We start from the raw sequence: 11,768 nt of genomic DNA, 5'->3' as shown, positions 1-11,768 counted from the left end.
TCTTGTGCATTGCAACCTTTCCCACATATAGTTGCATTGCCCCATTATATCGCCTTGTGTGAGTATCTTTGGTTGTCTACGGTCAGCGCTAGAGCTTGTTATTGGTGCAAATAGGTAGCCTACCTACAGCCCCACATATATCCTGCTTTGCCGTGTGATTTGTTCTTATACCCTTGATATTCGCTTTGCTACATCCGTGCACTAGTTGTTACTACAAGTGGTAAGCAACACTAATTTACTTTGGAACGGTAAGATCTCCTTTTCTTATCAGTTTTGAGTGAGTTGTGAGAGTACCACCACATATATTTTTGATTTAGTGCACTAATCTACTAACGATGTCTGCTAGTGATCATAAACTTGTTAACCAGGAAAACAAGAGTGCTGCAGATATCATTACATGGAGGGAGTATGAGGCTCTTCGTAATGAGATGCGACGTGAATTCCGCGCTCAGGATGATGAGCTTAAGGGGACGGTCCAAGAGATCTCCCAAAAGTTGGATGCTACACATGTGACCGTCACTACAATGCGAGATCAAATGACGGATGTACAACGTAGTCTTGCTGATTTGCGCCTGGCTGTTGAGTATTTGACCGCGCAACAACAACAAGACGATGATGATGATCCTGAGCTTCAAGATGACGCACACAATGCTCGTGGTGCGCCACGTGGTTATCGTCCTCGCGGTTGGGCTCCACTTGGCCGCAATGGTCGTGGATAAGATGAGGAAGACGGATTGGGTAAGCCCAAATTTTCTATACCCAAGTTTGAAGGAGGAGCTGATGTTGAAGAATACCTCACTTGGGAGCTCAAAATTGAGAAGCTATGGACTCTACATCCGCACTACACTGAAGATAGGAAGATCAAGCTTGCTTCTTCTGAATTTGATGGCTATGCTTTGCGTTGGTGGGATGCTTTTGTTCGTAACCGAGACGAGGATGGTGAGCAACCTATACGTACATGGCGTGCCATGAAAGAGGCGATGACTTCTCGCTTTGTGCCTACAAATTATTTGCGGAATATATATGATAAGCTGACTCTATTGAGACAAGGTGTCAAGACTGTGGATGAATACTACATGGAGATGGAGATGCTAATGCAGCGTGGCCGTGTCCGTGAGTCTCTTGAGATGACAATGCAGCGTTTTTTGAATGGTTTGAAGTATGATATCAAAGGTATTGTTCGTCACTACAGCTACACCAATATGAATCAATTGTTACATCATGCAAGAGAAGCTGAATCACAGTTGGCTGACGAAGCAAAGATCAAAGGACGAGCTACAGGTGCTGGGCGTTTCACACCCCGCGCGGCCCCACCTACGGCGCCAGCGCCTTCGACACGCTCCGCCCCTTACTCTACTCCGCCTAGTAAGCCGGTCTCCAATGTGTCTAACACAAAGAAGTCCGAATCTGCTGCAAGTACGAGTGGCTCTAATGTGTCTACTGCGCGTAACCGTGATATGGCTTGTCACACATGTGGTGGCAAAGGTCACTTTAAGAGAGATTGTCCTAACCGTAAAGTCATGATTATCAATGAGGACAATGAGTATGAGACTGGAGATGATGTTGATCCTAATGCTCCAGAAGATGATGACTATGACACTGATGGTGAAGATGCATATCCATCTGATGCTCGCACCATTGTTGTGTTGCAACGTGCTCTTAATGTGTTGCCTAGTGCATCTACTCAGCGCTGCAATTTGTTCCAAACAAAAGCTTTAGTTGGTCCTGACAAGGCTTGCAAGGTCATTATTGATGGCGGGAGTTGCCGCAATTTAGCAAGCAAGGAGTTGTGTACCAAGCTGAAGTTGAAGTATCTACCGCACCCGCATCCATACTATATTCAGTGGTTGAGCGACAATGGTGAGATGAAGGTAAACCACATGGTGCGTGTTGAATTTGCTATTGGACCGTATAAGGATTGCATTGATTTTGATGTGGTTCCTATGACGGTGTGTCACCTACTATTGGATCGGCCTTGGCTCTATGAACGTTCTGTGCAACACAATGGCCGTGCCAATACATATCACTTGGAGTTCAAGGGCAAGAAAATCAACTTACAGCCTATGACACCACAGCAAATTGTCAATGAGTCTCGTCAGAAAGTTGAAGTGAACTTGGAGGATGCATCTCTAGATAGGCGAGAGAATTGTAATGTTGTGAGTGATATAACGAAAAGTGAGAGAGTGAATTTCTTAGTCTCATTAGCCACTGCTGACATGGGAGTTGAATTGCAACGGCCCCAGAAAGTAGCTTCCTTGTGACGGTAAAGCACTCGTCCGTTGGGAACCCCAAGAGGAAGGTATGATGTTGTACAGCAGCAAGTTTTCCCTCAGTAAGAAACCAAGGTTTATCGAACCAGTAGGAGTCAAGAAGCACGTTGAAGGTTGATGGTGACGGAGTGTAGTGCGGCGCAACACCAGGGATTTCGGCGCCAACGTGGAACCTGCACAACACAACCAAAGTACTTTGTCCCAACGAAACAGTGAGGTTGTCAATCTCACCGGCTTGCTGTTTCAAAGGATTAGATGTATAGTGTGGATGATGATTGTTTGCAGAGAACAGTAAAACAAGTATTGCAGTAGATTGTATTCGATGTAAAAGAATGGACCGGGGTCCACAGTTCACTAGAGGTGTCTCTCCCATAAGATAAATAGCATGTTGGGTGAACAAATTACAGTTGGGCAATTGACAAATAGAGAGGGCATGACAATGCACATACATGACATGATGAATATTGTGAGATTCAATTGGGCATTACGACAAAGTACATAGACCGCTATCCAGCATGCATCTGTGCCTAAAAAGTCCACTTTCAGGTTATCATCCGAACCCCTTCCGGTATTAAGTTGCAAGCAACAGACAATTGCATTAAGTATGGTGCGTGATGTAATCAATAACTATATCCTCGAACATAGCATCAATGTTTTATCCCTAGTGGCAACAGCACATCCACAACCTTAGAACTTTCTCGTCGTTGTCCTGCATTTAATGGAGGCATGAACCCACTATCGAGCATAAATACTCCTTCTTGGAGTTACTAGCAAAAACTTGGCCAGAGCCTCTACTAACAACGGAGAGCATGCAAGATCATAAACAACACATAGGTAATAGATTGATAATCAACATAACATAGTATTCTCTATTCATCGGATCCCAACAAACACAACATGTAGCATTACAGATAGATGATCTTGATCATGTTAGGCAGCTCACAAGATCCGACAATGAAGCACATGAGGAGAAGACAACCATCTAGCTACTGCTATGGACCCATAGTCCAGGGGTGAACTACTCACTCATCAATCCGGAGGCGACCATGGCGGTGTAGAGTCCTCCGGGAGATGAATCCCCTCTCCGGCAGGGTGCTGGAGGCGATCTCCTGAATCCCCCGAGATGGGATTGGCGGCGGCGGCGTCTCAGTAAGGTTTTCCGTATCGTGGCTCTCGGTACTGGGGGTTTCGCGACGGAGGCTTTAAGTAGGCGGAAGGGCAGGTAAAGGGGCATCACGAGGGGCCCACACCACAGGCCGGTTTCGTCAAATTCCGAGAATATTTCCTTACTAGGATTTCTGAAACCAAAAACAGCAGAAAACAGCAACTGGCTCTTCGGCATCTCGTTAATAGGTTAGTGCCGGAAAATGCATAATAATGACATATAATGTGTATAAAACATGTGAGTATCATCATAAAAGTAGCATGGAACATAAGAAATTATAGATACGTTTGAGACGTATCAAGCATCCCCAAGCTTAGTTCCTACTCGTCCCGAGTAGGTAAACGATAACAAAGATAATTTCTTAAGTGACAATGCTACCAACATAATCTTGATCAATACTATTGTAAGCACATGTAATGAATGCAGCGATCAAAACAATGGTAATGACATGAGTAAACAACTGAATCATAAAGCAAAGACTTTTCATGAATAGTACTTAAAGACAAGCATCAATAAGTCTTGCATAAGAGTTAACTCATAAAGCAATAATTCAAAGTAAAGGTATTGAAGCAACACAAAGGAAGATAAAGTTTCAGCGGTTGCTTTCAACTTGTAACATGTATATCTCATGGATATTGTCAATGTAAAGTAATATAACAAGTGCAATATGCAAGTATGTAGGAATCAATGCACAGTTCACACAAGTGTTTGCTTCTTGAGGTGGAGAGAAATAGGTGAACTGACTCAACATAAAAAGTAAAAGAAAGGTCCTTCAAAGAAGAAAGCATCGATTGCTATATTTGTGCTAGAGCTTTGGTTTTGAAAACAAGAAACAATTTTGTCAACGGTAGTAATAAAGCACATGTATTATGTAAATTATATCTTACAAGTTGCAAGCCTAATGCATAGTATACTAATAGTGCCCGCACCTTGTCCTAATTAGCTTGGACTACCGGATCATCGCAATACACATGTTTTAACCAAGTGTCACAATGGGGTACCTCCATGCCGCCTGTACAAAGGTCTAAGGAGAAAGCTCGCATTTTGGATTTCTCGCTTTTGATTATTCTCAACTTAGACATCCATACCGGGACAACATAGATAACAGATAATGGACTCCTCTTTAATGCATAAGCATGTAGTAACAATTAGTGTTCTCATATGAGATTGAGGATATATGTCCAAAACTGAAACTTCCACCATGATTCATGGCTTTAGTTAGCGGCCCAATGTTCTTCTCTAACAATATGCATGCTCTAACCATTAAAGTGGTAGATCTCTCTTGCTTCAGACAAGACGGACATGCATAGCAACTCACATGATATTCAACAAAGAAATAGTTGATGGCGTCCCCAGGAACATGGTTATCGCTCAACAAGCAACTTAATAAGAGATAAAGTGCATAAGTACATATTCAATACCACAATAGTTTTTAAGCTATTTGTCCCATGAGCTATATATTGTAAAGGTAAAGAATGGAAATTTTAAAGGTAGCACTCAAGCAATGTACTTTGGAATGGCGGAGAAATACCATGTGGTAGGTAGGTATGGTGGACACAAATGGCATAGTGGTTGGCTCAAGGATTTTGGATGCATGAGAAGTATTCCCTCTCGATACAAGGTTTAGGCTAGCAAGGTTATTTGAAACAAACACAAGGATGAACCGGTACAGCAAAACTCACATAAAAGACATATTGTAAACATTATAAGACTCTATACCGTCTTCCTTGTTGTTCAAACTCAATACTAGAAATTATCTAGACCTTAGAGAAACCAAACATGCAAATCAAATTTTAGCATGCTCTATGTATTTCTTCATTAATAAGTGCAAAGTATATGATGCAAGAGCTTAAACATGAGCACAACAATTGCCAAGTATCACATTATTCAAGATATTATACCAATTACCACATATATCATTTTCCGATTCCAACCATATAACAATTTAACGAAGAAGATTCAACCTTCGCCATGAATACTATGAGTAAAGCCTAAGGACATATTTGTCCATATGCAACAGCGGAGCGTGTCTCTCTCCCACACAATGAATGCTAGGATCCAACTTTATTCAAACAAAACAAAAACAAAAACAAACAGACGCTCCAAGTAAAGTACATAAGATGTGATGGAATAAAAATATAGTTTCAGGGGAGGAACCTGATAATGTTGTCGATGAAGAAGGGGATGCCTTGGGCATTTCCAAGCTTAGACACTTGAGTCTTCTTGATATATGCAGGGGTGAACCACTGGGGCATCCCCAAGCTTAGAGCTTTCACTCTCCTTGATCATGTTGTATCATTCTCCTCTCTTGATCCTTGAAAACTTCCTCCACACCAAACTCAAAACAAACTCATTAGAGGATTAGTGCATAATCAAAATTCACATATTCAGAGGTGACACAATCATTCTTTATACTTCTGTACATTGCACAAAGCTACTGAAAGTCAATGGAACAAAGAAATCCATCTAACATAGCAAAACAGGCAATGCAAAATAAAAGGCAGAATCTGTCAAAACAGAACAGTTCGTAAAGACGAATTTTTAACAGGCACCAGACTTGCTCAGATGAGAAAACTTAAAACTAATGAAAGTTGCGTACATATCTGAGGATCACTCACGTAAATTGGCATAATTTTTTGAGTTACCTACAGAGAATTTTACCCAGATTCGTGACAGCAAAGAAAACTGTTTCTGCGCAGTAATCCAAATCTAGTATCTTACTTCTATTAGAGACTTTACTTGGCACAACAATGCAATAAAACTAAGATAAGGAGAGGTTGCTACAGTAGTAAACAACTTCCAAGACTCAAATATAAAACAAAAGTACTGTAGTAAAAACATGGGTTGTCTCCCATAAGCGCTATTCTTTAACGCCTTTCAGCTAGGCGCAGAAAGTGTGTATCAAGTATTATCAAGAGATGAAGCATCAACATCATAATTTGTTCTAATAATAGAATCAAAAGGTAACTTCATTCTCTTTCTAGGGAAGTGTTCCATACCTTTCTTGAGAGGAAATTGATATTTAATATTACCTTCCTTCATATCAATGGTAGCACCAACAGTTCGAAGAAAAGGTCTTCCCAATATAATGGGACAAGATGCATTGCATTCAATATCCAAGACAACAAAATCAACGGGGACAAGGTTATTGTTAACGGTAATGCGAACATTATCAACTCTCCCCAAAGGTTTCTTTGTAGAGTTATCAGCAAGATTAACATCCAAATAACAATTTTTCAATGGTGGCAAGTCAAGCATATCATAAATTTTCTTAGGCATAACAGAACTACTTGCACCAAGATCACATAAAGCATTACAACCAAAGTCATTGACCATCATCTTAATGATGGGCTCCCAACCATCTTCTAACTTCCTAGGAATAGAAGTTTCGCGATTTAGTTTCTCTTCTCTAGCTTTTATGAGAGCATTTGTAATATGTTTCGTGAAAGCCAAATTTATAGCACTAGCATTAGGACTCTTAGCAAGTTTTTGTAAGAACTTTATAACTTCAGAGATATGACAATTATCAAAATCCAAACCATTATGATCTAAATCAATGGGATCATTGTCCCTAATGTTGGAAAAAATTTCAGCAGTTTTATCACAGGCGGTTTCAGCAGTTTTAGCAGTTTCAGGCAGCTTTTCGCGCTTTGCATTAGAAGTGGAAACATTGCCAACACCAATTCTTTTAACATTATTAGTAAGAGGTGCAGCAACATGTGTAACATTAGCATTGCTAGTGGTAGTAATAGTCCAAACTTTAGCTACATTACTCTCTTTAGCTAGTTTTTCATTTTCTTCTCTTTCCCACCTAGCATGCAATTCAGCCATTAATCTTATATTCTCATTAATTATAACTTGGATGGCATTTGCTGTAGTAACAATTTTGTTTTCATTATCCCTATTAGGCATAACTTTCAATTTCAAAAGATCAACATCAGCAGCAAGACTATCAACTTTAGAAGCAAGTATATCAATTTTCCCAAGCTTTTCTTCAACAGATTTGTTAAAAGCAGTTTGTGTACTAATAAATTCTTTAAGCATGGCTTCAAGTCCAGGGGGTGTATTCCTATTATTGTTGTAAGAATTCCCATAAGAATTACCATAACCGTTGCCATTATTATAAGGATATGGCCTATAGTTGTTACTAGAATTGTTCCGGTAAGCATTGTTGTTGAAATTATTATTTTTAATGAAGTTCACATCAACATGTTCTTCTTGTGCAACCAATGAAGCTAACGGAACATTATTAGGATCAATATTTGTCCTATCATTCACAAGCATAGACATAATAGCATCAATCTTATCACTCAAGGAAGAGGTTTCTTCGACAGAATTTACCTTCTTACCTTGTGGAGCTCTTTCCGTGTGCCATTCAGAGTAATTAATCATCATATTATCAAGAAGCTTTGTTGCTTCACCAAGAGTGATGGACATAAAGGTACCTCCAGCAGCTGAATCCAATAGGTTCCGCGAAGAAAAATTCAGTCCTGCATAAAAGGTTTGGATGATCATCCAAGTAGTCAGTCCATGGGTTGGGCAATTTTTAACCAAAGATTTCATTCTTTCCCATGCTTGTGCAACATGCTCAGTATCTAATTGTTTAAAATTCATTATGCTACTCCTCAAAGATATAATTTTAGCAGGAGGATAATATCTACCAATAAAAGCATCCTTGCATTTAGTCCATGAATCAATACTATTCTTAGGCAGAGATAGCAACCAATCTTTAGCTCTTCCTCTTAATGAGAAAGGGAACAATTTTAATTTTATTATGTCACCATCAACATCTTTATACTTTTGCATTTCACAAAGTTCAACAAAATTATTGAGATGGGCAGCAGCATCATCAGAACTAACACCAGAAAATTGCTCTCGCATAACAAAATTCAGTAAAGCAGGTTTAATTTCAAAGAATTCTGCTGTGGTAGCAGGTGGAGCAATAGGTGTGCATAAGAAATCATTATTATTTGTGGTTGTGAAGTCACACAACTTAGTATTCTCAGCAGTATTCATTTTAGCAGCAGTAAATAAAGTAAACTAGATAAAGTAAATTCAAGTAACTAATTTTTTTGTGTTTTTGATATAGCAAACAAGATAGTAAATAAAGTAAAACTAGCAACTAATTTTTTTGTGTTTTGTTTTAGTGCAGCAAACAAAGTAGTAAATAAAATAAAGCAAGACAAAAACAAAGTAAAGAGATTGGATTGTGGAGACTCCCCTTGCAGCGTGTCTTGATCTCCCCGGCAACGGCGCCAGAAAAGGAGCTGCTGACGTGGGAGTTGAATTGCAACGGCCCCAGAAAGTAGCTTCCTTGTGACGGTAAAGCACTCGTCCGTTGGGAACCCCAAGAGGAAGGTATGATGTTGTACAGCAGCAAGTTTTCCCTCAGTAAGAAACCAAGGTTTATCGAACCAGTAGGAGTCAAGAAGCACGTTGAAGGTTGATGGTGACGGAGTGTAGTGCGGCGCAACACCAGGGATTCCGGCGCCAACGTGGAACCTGCACAACACAACCAAAGTACTTTGTCCCAACGAAACAGTGAGGTTGTCAATCTCACCGGCTTGCTGTTTCAAAGGATTAGATGTATAGTGTGGATGATGATTGTTTGCAGAGAACAGTAAAACAAGTATTGCAGTAGATTGTATTCGATGTAAAAGAATGGACCGGGGTCCACAGTTCACTAGAGGTGTCTCTCCCATAAGATAAATAGCATGTTGGGTGAACAAATTACAGTTGGGCAATTGAAAAATAGAGAGGGCATGACAATGCACATACATGACATGATGAATATTGTGAGATTCAATTGGGCATTACGACAAAGTACATAGACCGCTATCCAGCATGCATCTGTGCCTAAAAAGTCCACTTTCAGGTTATCATCCGAACCCCTTCCGGTATTAAGTTGCAAGCAACAGACAATTGCATTAAGTATGGTGCGTAATGTAATCAATAACTATATCCTCGAACATAGCATCAATGTTTTATCCCTAGTGGCAACAGCACATCCACAACCTTAGAACTTTCGTCACCGTCCTGCATTTAATGGAGGCATGAACCCACTATCGAGCATAAATACTCCCTCTTGGAGTTACTAGCAAAAACTTGGCCAGAGCCTCTACTAACAACAGAGAGCATGCAAGATCATAAACAACACATAGGTAATAGATTGATAATCAACATAACTTAGTATTCTCTATTCATCGGATCCCAACAAACACAACATGTAGCATTACAGATAGATGATCTTGATCATGTTAGGCAGCTCACAAGATCCGACAATGAAGCACATGAGGAGAAGACAACCATCTAGCTACTGCTATGGACCCATAGTCCAGGGGTGAACTACTCACTCATCAATCCGGAGGTGACCATGGCGGTGTAGAGTCCTCCGGGAGATGAATCCCCTCTCCGGCAGGGTGCCGGAGGCGATCTCCTGAATCCCCCGAGATGGGATTGGCGGCGGCGGCGTCTCAGTAAGGTTTTCCGTATCGTGGCTCTCTTGCACCGGGGGTTTCGCGACGGAGGCTTTAAGTAGGCGGAAGGGCAGGTAAAGGGGCGTCACGAGGGGCCCACACCACAGGCCGGCGCGGCCAGGGCCTGGGCCGCGCCGCCCTGGTGTGTCGCCACCTCGTGGCCCCACTTCGTCTTCCCTTCGGTCTTCTGGAAGCTTCGTGTGAAAATAGGACCCTGGGCTTTGATTTCGTCCAATTCCGAGAATATTTCCTTACTAGGATTTCTGAAACCAAAAACAGCAGTAAAACAAAGAATCGGTTTCTTCGGCATCTCGTTAATAGGTTAGTGCCGGAAAATGCATAATAATGACATATAATGTGTATAAAACATGTGAGTATCATCATAAAAGTAGCATGGAACATAAGAAATTATAGATACGTTTGAGACGTATCAGCCACCAAAGAAGACATGAGAGAATTTAGTGAGGATCCTACATCCATGCCTCTTGTGCTTTTGTACAGGGGTACGGTTTTGGTTTCTAACGATATGACCCCTCTTCCTCTTGGTGTTTCTAATGTTTTGCAGGGATTTGGCGACGTGTTTCCGGATGAGGTACCCGCAGGACTTCCACCATTGCGAGGTATTGAGCATCAAATCGACTTGATTCCCGGAGCTTCGCTACCCAATCGGGCACCATATAGAATGAACCCCGAAGAAACGAAGGAGATACAGAAGCAAGTACAAGCGCTACTCGACAAAGGTTATATCCGCATAAGCCTTAGTCCTTGTGCTATTCCTGTTATTCTAGTTCCTAAGAAAGATGGTACATGGCGTATGTGCGTAGATTGTAGAGCTATAAACAACATCACTATTCGGTATCGTCACCCTATTCCCCGTTTAGAGGATATGCTAGATGAATTGAGTGGTGCTGCTGTGTTCTCTAAAATTGATTTGCGTAGTGGATATCATCAAATTAGGATGAAAGAAGGGGATGAGTGGAAAACTGCCTTTAAAACAAAATTTGGTTTATATGAGTGGTTAGTAATGCCTTTTGGTCTAACTAATGCACCTAGCACCTTCATGAGACTGATGAACCATGTTTTGCGTGAATTTATTGGCAAGTTTGTGGTTGTGTACTTTGATGACATATTAATCTATAACCGCAATGAATCTGATCATACTATACATATTTGACATATTTTGCAAGTGTTGCGTGATAATAAACTCTATGGTAATCTTGAGAAGTGCACGTTTTGCAAAGATAAGGTCATATTTCTGGGTTATGTTGTCTCTAAGCATGGAGTAGAAGTAGATGTGTCTAAAATTGAAGCTATTCAAAATTGGCCTACTCCCATGAATGTGAGTCAAGTAAGAAGTTTTCATGGTCTAGCTGGGTTTTATAGAAGATTTGTGCCCAACTTTAGTACTATCGCTGCACCTTTGAATGACTTGACTAAAAAGGGTATTATATTTGAGTGGGGCGCAGCCCAAGATCATGCTTTTGATGAACTTAAGATATTGTTAACTTCTGCACCGTTGCTTGCACTTCCTGATTTCAATAAGCAATTTGAGATTGAATGTGATGCTAGTGGTATTGGAATTGGTGGTGTGTTGATGCAAGAGGGTCGCCCAATTGCATATTTTTCTGAGAAACTGTCTGGTGCTAAGTTGAACTATCCTATCTATGATAAAGAATTGTATGCTTTAATTAGAGTTCTTGAGGTTTGGCAACATTACTTGTGGCCAAAAGAATTTATCATACATTCTGATCATGAAGCTTTGAAATATCTGAAAGCTCAGTCTACTTTGCATAAGCGTCTTGCTAAGTGGGTTGAGTTCATTGAGTCTTTTCCATACATTATTAAACATAAGAAGGG

This window comes from Lolium perenne, chromosome 7 (genome assembly GCF_019359855.2).
Source record: "Lolium perenne isolate Kyuss_39 chromosome 7, Kyuss_2.0, whole genome shotgun sequence".
Classification (NCBI taxonomy): domain Eukaryota; kingdom Viridiplantae; phylum Streptophyta; class Magnoliopsida; order Poales; family Poaceae; genus Lolium; species Lolium perenne.
Note: the sequence above shows the minus strand (reverse complement) of the source record.